This window comes from Passer domesticus, chromosome Z, assembly GCF_036417665.1.
Source record: "Passer domesticus isolate bPasDom1 chromosome Z, bPasDom1.hap1, whole genome shotgun sequence".
Classification (NCBI taxonomy): domain Eukaryota; kingdom Metazoa; phylum Chordata; class Aves; order Passeriformes; family Passeridae; genus Passer; species Passer domesticus.
In genome coordinates, this window is record NC_087512.1 from 62,234,682 (window position 1) to 62,246,294 (window position 11,613).

General features: G+C 35.2%; 1 long non-coding RNA gene across 1 annotated transcript; it reads left to right on the top strand.

Annotated features, from left to right (window-relative positions):
- Nucleotides 1-2,346: 2,346 nt before the first annotated feature.
- On the top strand, nucleotides 2,347-11,023 carry LOC135290720 (uncharacterized). Its single transcript, XR_010353504.1, has 4 exons — nucleotides 2,347-2,479; nucleotides 3,796-4,230; nucleotides 8,225-8,299; nucleotides 9,074-11,023. It is a non-coding gene; the product is annotated as an uncharacterized LOC135290720 (long non-coding RNA).
- Nucleotides 11,024-11,613: the final 590 nt, after the last annotated feature.

The window sequence follows — 11,613 nt, forward strand, 5'->3', positions numbered from 1 at the left end:
TTTAAATGCCATGTACATGGCCTAAAAAGAACTTTTTTTTTTCTAAAACAATATTATGTAAATCTACACGGAGTTTACTCTGGTTCTTGCTCAATTTGCATCAACGTTTTCGCAATTTTTGTGGACACATCTGTCACTATGTTGTTTACATTAGTGCATATCCAGCTCTAAAATGTAAGCAGCTTTGGCGGTGTGGGATAATGTCATACACATACCTGCTTACTTCTGGCAATGGGTTTCATATAGTTTGAGTAATAGTGAAAATATTAGAAATCTGTATTGATTTTCACAGTGGCCTCGAATTTCACCTACAGAAATGTGAACTTCTCAATTGGGAAACATACTCAGAATGAACAAAATATGCACTAAGCTTACTCAAACCAGAAGGTAATTATGAAAATCAAGATAGACTTTCTACATATTTAAAAATGTAGATTTATAATTTTCATTCTTAGATGCTACATTCAATTAACAAACACTAAGAGTCACTGTATATGTCATTTGCTTTAAATTTTTCCCTGTGCAGCATCAGTGATTAAGCTGTGTCCCTAATAATCACAGATGGAAGTCAGCACCCTGTAGCTACCAACAGCCACATTTAATCAGTTAATAACTGTGGATTAAACTTAATTCAGATTAATTTGTATTAGTATAGAACTTGTAACTCAATTGCTTTCATATTAATTTACATGTTGTCTAGACATGACATCATATTGACTCTTTGTTTGGACCAAACACTAATTATGAACCATGTAGCTAATGGATGCAAAACTTGCAGTTTAGAAGCAAAACAGAATTTCTGACTACACCATACTGAGGATAGTTCAATATTACAGTTTAGAGTTGCAGGCTAGGCATTGCCTGGGAATGGCAGTTCTTCATTTGCACTTCAACCTTCTTAACAAAGTATTTTGTTCCTACATGAAGAATGTGGCTACTGGAAAACAAAATTGCTACCCTCCATCAAAAATTGTTAGCCTCAGATTTTTCTGGGAGAAGTTCAAAGAGGAAAATGAGGGATTTAAAAAACTTAAATTGGCTTTAAGCCAAGACAAGCCAAGCTAAGCCAAGACAAGCCAAGCCAAGACTCAAGCCAAACCAAACCACACCAAACCACACCAAGCAAAAGAAAAAAAACACATCAGAAGAAGGGGAAAAATCCTCACCTGCTAACATTAATAACTGTTGTGGTACAAACTGGACTGAACTACTGCCAAGGTTATTTTATCACTTATAATAGTATCTGTTCTGGGGTGTCTTTCACATGAACCTGATCTCAGTTACTGTTTCTTGTCATAGGACTCAATCCATTAACTTTCAAAGCACACATTCAGGTAAGAGAAAAATAGTAAAAAAAGCCTTGGAAATAATTAACATGATATTTAATTTTCAATTATTTTGGTTTAACTAGATTATGTGCCTATATATACACACACATAAGGTTCAAGTTAACTTGAGATAAACTTTACAGTGTATTCACACTTGTTTTTATGCCCACATGTAAAATATCCTCTTTTAAAACGTATTAAAAAAGAAAAAAAAGAGAGAATCACTCATTTATTACCTTGAAATTTTCATAAGTGATAGTGGGGATACTAAAACTATTTTTTAAAAAAGGTGATATATATTATCCTTAAATTTTATTTTTTCTGTAGAACCTCCATAAAAACCACCCTGGATTAATGTGTCAAATAAATAGCAAAAAAAACCCCCTCAGATCAGGACGCTGAGTTTACAACTCTGAGCTGAGACTTTGCTATTCCCATCTACCCATTTATTTCAATGGTGCTCAAGAAAGGTAATAACTGAGCAACAAAATAGGGCCAAATACATTTTGGGTTGTTTGTTGATTTTTATTTATTTTTTTAAAATGTGAATAGTCTCCATATAGTTTACATGATTTGAACAGAGGAAAAAAAATCCCGCAATCTTTATGGCTCAAAACAGCTGTGATAGATGTTATCCTGCAATAGACGTTATCCTGAGATAGATGTTATGCTATAGGAAAATATATTACTTCGGCATAATTTTTGACCTGGTGTATAAATAATGTTTGGCTCGCTCATCTGCGGGGTCGTGGTGTCACCTAGTGGCCCCTGGTGCCTCGCCGCTGATTCCCTTTCCAGCTGCGCACCCACAGCCGCTCTCTCCCCGCGCCGGGCAAACGCGCCCGCAGCACCACAGCGCCCTGCGGCACGGATGCGGCTCCAAACTAATCCCGCCGAATCTAAACTAATCCCAACTAATTAACGCTGCAGTTCAGTGGCGCCGGCGCAGGCGAGAGGCAGCCTTTTCCGTCCGCACCTGCCTAAAAAACTGCGTTCTGGCCTTGCGGGTAAACTGAGGAGCCGCCCTTTTGCCAAACACACCTTAGGCTCGAGCTGTCTGAAACAGCAAAGGACACTCATAATTTATGACTTACTGTCACAGGCACGTGTTCTGAAAGTATAGAAGGGGTGAACGGGACACACAGAATAAGGTAATTTCAACATGTAAGGTCGGTGGTTATAAGATATTTTATTTTTGTAAGTAAATTACTAAATTAGTATCTACCAATGAAGTAGTTACAAGATTATAGACTAAATTCAGACACTAAAGGAATATATTTTATTTTCTTTATAGAGATAATGAAAAAACTTATTTGAAAAATTTATTAAATGAAATAATTATTTTAATCTAAAATGTTTTTATTAGCTATAAACCTAAAGAAATAGAAACTTTATAGTACAGATGAGTGAAAATACTTGAATCTTCTTTTTTTTGATATGATAAATGAGCTGAGCATCAATTAAGCATTTGTAAATTCATAATGTCTCACTGAAAAATTCCACAGAAAATACTAGAGCTCAGAATTACTTCAATGAATATCTGTATTCAAGGCTAATGTTAAACAATTAAAAAAAAAAGTCAGATTGACACTTTATCATGCTGGCATTTTTAAATTTCTTTTTGTAAACAAATAAAGCTGTACATCACCACTCCATTCAAGACACTCATATTTCCAACAAAGAAGCTCACACTCCTGCCCCCCCGCCCCTGATTTTTAAACTAAAGACCCCAGTCAAAAGGAAAAAAACTAGCCGGAAATTTTTAGACCTATACAGAAGACAGATACTGCAAATCACAATAGATACAGTACTGCAGATTATAAATGCCAATTTCCCTCATATTAAGAGGTCCTGAACTTTTTAAAGAGGTTATTTACAGCTAACAGTGTATATTGACATTGAATTAAACCCCACAAAACAATTGCTAAACTAATACTTCTAAAAGTCTTAATTTTGCCAGCTATGATCTTCGTAAGTTAACTGTGTGTTTCAGCAGTCTCAATAGATTCAGAAGCTGGATCTGAATAGATTCCAACAATAATGTTGGAACTCTTCTTGGCATCCTGTTTCTTTCTTTCATATAGTCAACACAACAGGAGAGTAAGCAGTTTCTACATGATTAATTAAATGTGAGAAAGGATGTCCAGATGCTACTGAAGTGTTCTGAAAATATAATTTATTTACTGCCTTTACTTCTTTTTTTTCATGGATTATATTAAATATGTATTTCACTTTGCAATTGTCTGCTCTTAGCATCTGCTAATGGTTTAGCATAAATATAATTATTTACATTAAAACAGGTGTATTTCTTGAACAACTTTATAAATTAAAAGTATGGGGATAACCTCCAGCTTGATATTGACATCATTGCTTGGAAATATATTTTTTTATATTTCCATGTCTTCATAAAAACTTGAAACAAATGAATTCACATGTTCCTCATTTCCCTCCAATCTCATTGCTTCAGGTATTATCAGTGATCAAAATATGGTAAATTATACCCAGCTGTTAAAGCCGGGTTGAGGTCACAAAACACATCCTCTACTAGCCAAAGAAAGCAGTGGATTGAAGAGCAAAGCCAAGAACATTGCGTAATCATATTGGAAACAGTATGAGAGGAGGGACCACAAAGTGAGCATCCAAACTGAATATATTGGGCACTGGAATTTTTTGAATTCTCTCCAACAAAATCCTTAGAAAACCAAAGCCTTGAAAAAACCAGAGCTTTGATAATTTGCTTTAATCCAAAGCATCTGGTAAGATCTTCACACAGGTAACACCAGTCACATTCACAACAACACACATGGCATCCTGGGAAGCTAGCTGTGGGAACAGCTATCTTGACTCAGCAAGTAATGCCTGAGGTTGCAATATCTTGATTCATCAACAAGGAATGTCTGAGGTAAGAATGTCTGACGGTAGATTTCTTGTAAAAAAATTTTGAAGAGCTATGACAGTAGAAGTTGTCTCTGGGAGATGTAAATCTTTATTGTAACTTTTACTGGGATATAAAGGTTTCATTTTTTTCTCATCAATCCAGTCTACAATACCTATATCTTGGCAATACAGCCATCTTCAGTCTGCAGTGTCACATTCCTCAGCTGGAGCAAGCTGAAAAGCTGATGGTGAACAAAAAAAACCAGAGGCATGTGTTTTGAAATAACAGGGAAGAATGTTCTTGGAGGCAGCATGGCTTGTCTTCTCACTATAAAACTAAACAGTCTGCCCATGACACAAGGACTTGCAGAAGTTTGCTACAGTAGGATTGCATATTACCCTTCACTGATTGGCCAACTTTTCTGCTCTATGCCAGTGGCAGTAAAACACTCAGGGGATGTCCAAGCTTAACTGACATTAGCAAGAAGCTGGGCACTGAAATCAACACCACCAGGGCTTCAATTGCATTTTAGGAGCTCTGTCACTGGTGTGGAAAGGGTCTTTTCAGAAATATGTTTCTGATAATACTGCCTTTAAGAGAAGAGGCAGCCTTGAATAGAAGGAGCCCTATAAGCTAAGCTTTTCGGGGTCCCAGCACACAGGTTATGTGACACATGAGCTGGCACAGGGACTCTTCTGGGGCAAAGCTACCCTGATTGCAGCTAAACGTATTGTGCTGCCCAAAGCCCAGATATCCTCTTTTTAAGAAAGAGGATGTGAAGGCTGTTGGCAGGAAAGCTTCTTCTTCCCTGCAGATGCACCTACATCCCTGTCTTGATGGATCTGCAGAGCTTCTGCGAGCCCTGCACCTCAGACCAGGCAGTGAAAACCATAAAGAAGCAGAACCTCCACTGTGGTGGAGAATTTCTGCACTGAGATACAGCCACTGTCTCAGTAAGGATGTGTATCATTGCACTGCTTTCCTGGTCTCTCCATCTGTATATCTGCAGGGGAATTGTGCATACAATACCTGAGTTCTGTCTATGTTCCAAACAAGCAAACATTAAAAAGCAACTGCTTAGGTCCCCACGGCAATTGTTACATTTAGTAACTGCACTCTTCACAGGTATCTGCATTTGCTATCTTCACTTGGAAAGTTCCCCACTGCTTAACATTGTTAAACCCTCATTTTGTTTCCAATCTCTCATGAAAAGAGCCATCTGAAATCTTTCTTTTTCATATCAGGGACTAGTTTGAAGGTCTCACTTGAAAACTCTGACTCTCTCCACAGGCCTAATTAAATCTGTGACCAGAAGGCAGTGGCATTTAGTCTTCTTCAAAATGAGAATGTGATGGGGTTTGGGTTTGGATTTTGGCATTTGGGGGGTTTGTTTGTTTGTTTGTTTGTTTTCACTCTGGAACATGAAATCACATCTTTTTTTTTTTTCTTTCTTATCTTTTGAATAACAATGCTCTGATTTCCTATTGACAAGTGATCTGAATTTGATTGTAGCTTCAGCTGCAAAACAGTTATTTGAGTGCAGAGAGATATGAAATACAACTGGTATTTAACATTTTCTAACTGATAAATTATTTAGAGCATTATTTCCCAGGAGTGCTATCCACCACACACAAGCTATTCTGGCATAGATCCTTTTAGTATGTGCTCTCAGAATTGCATTGTTCTGTGTAAAACATTGCTATAAACATGATGAGAATCTCTGACTATGGTGAATTCCCCTCCTAGATTGTCACCCCAAATATTAAGCCCAAAACCTTCTAGGCCTCTTTCTCTTGCTCAGGTTCCACAGATGTGTTTCACTTCATAGCAAAGTTTAAAGAATTTCTCTCTGAGGATACTCAGCAATCCAAGGGAGATGGCATTTGCCCCAATACGAGGCAAATGGAGGTCTGAAACCCTGCTCTGAATTACAGTTAATTTGCTCTTTGGCCTCCCACCTTATCTGTACTTCATTGAACCTTTTTGGAGTACTGCTTAAATAGCAGATTTCATTTACAGTTATATGTATGGAACTTGCCTTTTCATAATCTTTTCCCTCTTCTTTCTCCTCTCTATAGAAAATATTCCTTTGACTACATTTCCATCAGCAAACAAGCCTTTACACTATTTAGCATATTATTAATCTTGTTGTGTAGAACTTCACTTCTTACCCGAGGTTCCCATGTGTGTAGTAAAAATAAATCCCAAAATATGTTTTTTATTTATTTGAAACACAACACACACATTTACAGGCATAAATAGACACAGAGACATACATTTTTTGCAAGCAATTTTTCATGGTTGCATCTCAAACAAAAAATGCATAAAAATATACCGAAAATAAGCTTTTGAATTGGTGACAATTAAATTATTGTCACAATGGGCAAAATGTAACTCACCAAGAGGGAAAGGGCTGCCTCAGTATTTAGGACTTTTTGTTTTGTTATAAAAAGATTGTATAGATGTGATAACATTTTTTAAACTGTAAATTTTTTTTTTAATCTGTCATACAATTTTTTTCTGAGGAAGCTGTGTGGCGACTACAATTTTAACTCTGTGTAAAAAGCACTTTTATCACTTTCTACTCTAATATTGTAGAAAGGTATTTCAGGGAGAATAACCTATATTTATGTTCCTGATTTTCTCCAGACGAATGTCCTGCTTTCAAATTCAATATATGACCAGCCTAACCAAGACATCCCACGGGATTTACACCTGATAATAGATTAATACTTTGGCTGATTTCCTAACAAATGTACAAGGAATAAGAAGGCTGAATGAAGCTTTCCTTTGTAGTTCTGGGAAGGGGGTTGGGAATCCATGGGGAGAGAAGAGGAGGAAAGACCACAGACTCTGTGCTTGGAATTCCTTTTTCACCACCCAGTATAGCAACAGGGGAAAAGACTTTAAATGCCTTTGAGCACAACCTGGCAAGTATGAGAGACAGAGGATCTTTCTGCTCACATCTTGCACAGTAAAATATCTGTTATGTCTTTCCCATAGCTGTCAATGTCAACTTTGATAATTACTATATTATCTTTGCAGAGAAATAATCTAACTTCAATCCTTAAAACTTTGTGCTTACACTGTGCACATTTTCCTAATGCTGTCTCAATATACTAACTTTGCTTCATTGTGTTTAATAAAGTACATTATAAAATCAGCCCTTCTTCTGACAGAAATGTTAAGAATCAATCAACAGCCATTTGATTTTCCTTATATTAACATATCATTTTCTCATATAATTTCATGAAGCAGAATTTCTAAAGAGTTTTCACCTACTTTGAAATCATGATTAAAATATTTCACTTAAAGGAGCATTCTGCTATTGGTTTGTTGATGGATCTTCAAGGATATTCTGGGTAAGGGTAATGTTTATACCAACAGCATAGATATCAAAACACAGCCAGAAATGACCAAGTATTAATTCATGTTATAGGAAGCATAATCTGTTATAATTAAGGCTATATAATGCTTTCCATTAAACATCAAGATCTACATATCTTGGTCAGACTTCAGGTTTTGAGGTTAAAACTGTCTGTGCTGAGTGTCTGCATTACACAGATTTTATTTGAATGTTTGCAAAACCAGATCAGTAATTTCTTAAAATAAAATTAGGAAATAGATGCTTCAGTTTAGACAATTTTAGGTGTGTTTTGAAACAAAAAGTAGACATAAGTTTTGGAAAGGACTCAGCTATGCTTCAGAAGGTCACAGGAGCATAAGTCTAGCAGTCCAGAAATTTTTATCTCTATTAAGCAGGTAAATATATGAGAATATCTTCCTCAAAATTTGGTCTCTTAGTTGGAGTCCAACCCACTGATGTGCAATTGAAATCCTTCATATAAGAAATTAAGAAAAAAAGTGCCTGCCTGGCTGGTGGTAGACTGTACTGAGGAAGTCATCATCTGTTCCTTGGAGAGTGTCACTTTCCATCTCAACTTAGGGTTTTACACTGACAAACTGTATTCTTCTGAGTCACCAGTAATAGTGACAATTTCTTCTATTTTCTCTGTAGAAAATGCATTCCATGAAGTGATGAAATTTTCAAGGATCACTCTTCAGAAATCTCTTGCCTTATCTCAAGATACAGGTATGATTTACACTCTGTAAAGGTAAAACATAAACTGTTGAAATATCTGTCAATTAATAGAGATAATTAATTATTAATTATTATGACAGAAAATTCTGTCATAAATAAAAAATACCAATAAAAAGGATGGAAGGAACACAGCAATTCAAAATACTTCATATGCCAGTTGTTGTTGAATCCACCAACAGCTTGAGAAAGTAACTACTACTACATTGAACTTACATCAGAAGATTCAAAACATGCCATGAAAACACAACAATCTCAGTAAAATTTAGTAAAACAAGGAATGCATTATTATTTTTATGCAACAGTAATTCAAGAATATACTCATATCTGACTGTCTTCTACAAAAGGATGTCAATGAGATAGAAAGCACACAAAAGTTGAGAGAGGTTAACATGATACACTCCATACAATGTAACTGCAGAAAAATCTTGAAAAAATATTAAGAAAATATATGAAAACTAAGTGTCAAGGAAATATGATGGCAAACTGGTCAATTGAGCACTTTTTGCCCTAGAAGATCTTGGCACAATGGATTAAAATTCAAAAATCCTGAGGTGCTGTCAGATAACCAGACTGTTTCTTATCTACTTTCAATTAAAGGCGCTTGCAAACAAAATTCTTAGGTTTTTTCCGAGCAATAGTTCTCCAGTGTAGAAGTAATTCTCACAGTGAACTCCAGTTTATTAAACAAAACTTTCTAATCTCTTATATCTTATGTTGCAGAACTTCATGAAACAGATTTGTTCCTAACAGACATTTTCTTTACAGATACTGCCATTGAAATAGACAAAATCCTGATTTTCAGGAAGCTACAGAATCAAATGGCTCTACAAACCCATTTACAGTGAAGTTATCTAATTATATTCAGCTAGATTTAATATTTCTGACTTAGGAATCTTAGATTGGTGCTTAATAATTTTACCATAAATGCTCATTTAAAATTTCTCAAAAAAGTAAGAGTGGGGATGAAGGGTGTTTGTGTGCTCAGAAAGCTGGGGGCTTAAATTTAGAATCACCCCAAAAAATGGAAGGTAGAAGAAATTCAGCTTTGGTATCAATGGGTTAATGCAGTCACCAACAAGGAAGTCACTAAAGCTCCATCAGATGTGCACAAAGAGATGGTGGATGTTACATGAGGAAACTTAATGCATAGGTTGAGTCTTGCACCAAATGACCCAGAAGCTCCCTCCAACTATAAGCTCTATGAACTGTGAAAATTGTAATAAGTGGTGGCACTTGTGGAATTCCTTCCTGCCATGAAGGATAAATTATTATATAAAGGCTGTCACATGCGATACATCATCTACAAATTTTTTGAGTTCCTACTGCAGCTGCCATTTGGGAAAAAAGCCCCACCAGACCAACAAAGAGCCCTTCCCTTAAAATACATGAAAAAAAAAAAATATAGAGCTACTTGGCATAACAGAAATTCATCCTGAGGCTCTCTACGAGTACCATCATCTTTGTTGTACTTGCTGTTGGTCATGGGAACATCCATAGGAACCAAAACTCATGAAAGAAAAGCCATTATACAGTAAAGTGGAAAAGTAAATATTCCAGGCAAGATTTGCTTAATTCCACTTACTAAAAGGACTGGGTTAACACTGAAATTTTGGTGAATTTCTCATAACTGAAAAAAGTGAAGAAGATGGTATAATCTAGATGACAAGTCCTTGAATTCAGCCACATTTTAAAAAATGCCAACACATATATATTTCTAACAGACTCTTAAGGATGGAACAGAATTCAGAGGTTGCATCTACTAATGTTTCAGCTCACTCATTCCCAGTTCTCCACTCCTACCCCACCACCAACCCCATACCATTACATTTTGCAGGAAGACTACAACACAGACAAATATTTAATCAGTCTTTAATATGTTCTCTGTTAACTATTATCTTAACTAAAGACAGAACAAGAAATTGACTACTTGATACCCCTGTAAGATTTCTTAGGAGTTGTACTGAAATGAAAATTCCTACCTGACTTTTACACTGTTATCGCAACTCCTGGTCACATATGCTCACATCATAGTGACACAGCATTCATTACAGTCATTCTTTCTGTAATGTAATTTTCCAAATTCATTAAGAATAAGATAATGCATAGCTGATGTCTGACAAAAGGTCAGACTTGTTATATTAGAAACAAGCAACAAAGTTTGTAATGGTTTATCAGTATTCAATAAAATATGATTTATCTATTGCTCTATCATGATAGATTTTATCTACCATTAAATTACACTGATAATGTAGAAAATATTCTTTAAAATATGCTTTGTCTTAACAAGCTTCTTCAGCAGCAGAAGAATTATATAAGATTGTCAGCAATTTAATTATATATTTACATGCACTATAGTCAATCTTGTACATAATATATAATTGTGTATATTTTGTATTATATAGTATGCAAATGATATGTATATATTGTCTTGCTCAAATTAACAATTGAGTTTCCAATACTTAGAAAAAAGGAAGATGTTCTAAAAATTATGATCAGAATCATTCTGATTGCTATCCATAATTGTTGAGTTTTTTGTATAGCATGTGCAATGGATGAGTGATAAGAAAACCTGAGTTACTGACATATATTCTTTACTTTTCTGGGCAGTTGCTTTTTTATAACATTTTTAATTTTCTGTAACTAAAACAACCCATTTTGAATTGAGAAAAAGTAAAAAATTTGTAGCATATTCTATTTTTAAACTCACAGGTTTAAAGCTACTTCTTTTTGCTCACATAAAAGTAGTACAAGAGAGCCATATACTGTCTTCTTTGTTATTAAAGAAAACAGTGCAGCTCAACCTTTTCTGATGACTGAAACTGAAAGACAAGCCAAAATAAAATATTTAAAACTCATGTTTAGCTTTAATTTTCTACAGCCATCAGTGGGTACCATATTGTCAATGCTGTCACAAATTTATTCTCTGAAGGTCATTATTTATGCAAAAAAATTATTGTACTGAGAACCAAATTCCAGTCTTCTTTTAATTACTGTTAAGCATTTTTAATACTGTTTGGTGTAGCTGTAAGAGCTACAATATAAAATATGTAAGAAAAATTATTTGATTTTGATTGGTAGCAGTAGTTCATGAAAAATCCACAGAAGTATCAGAGTGTTTTTATCTCTGAATAAGTACTTATAAAATGCTCCAGCAAAAAACCCACCCAGTAAAACCACAAAAATACAAGGGCATAATCTGGAATTTCACCATTTATATCAGAAATGCAGTTGGCAAGCCATCCCCAATAGTCCCTATTTATCTTCATTTCATTTATTCATTTTTTGTCACTCCTATTTCTTGTGAA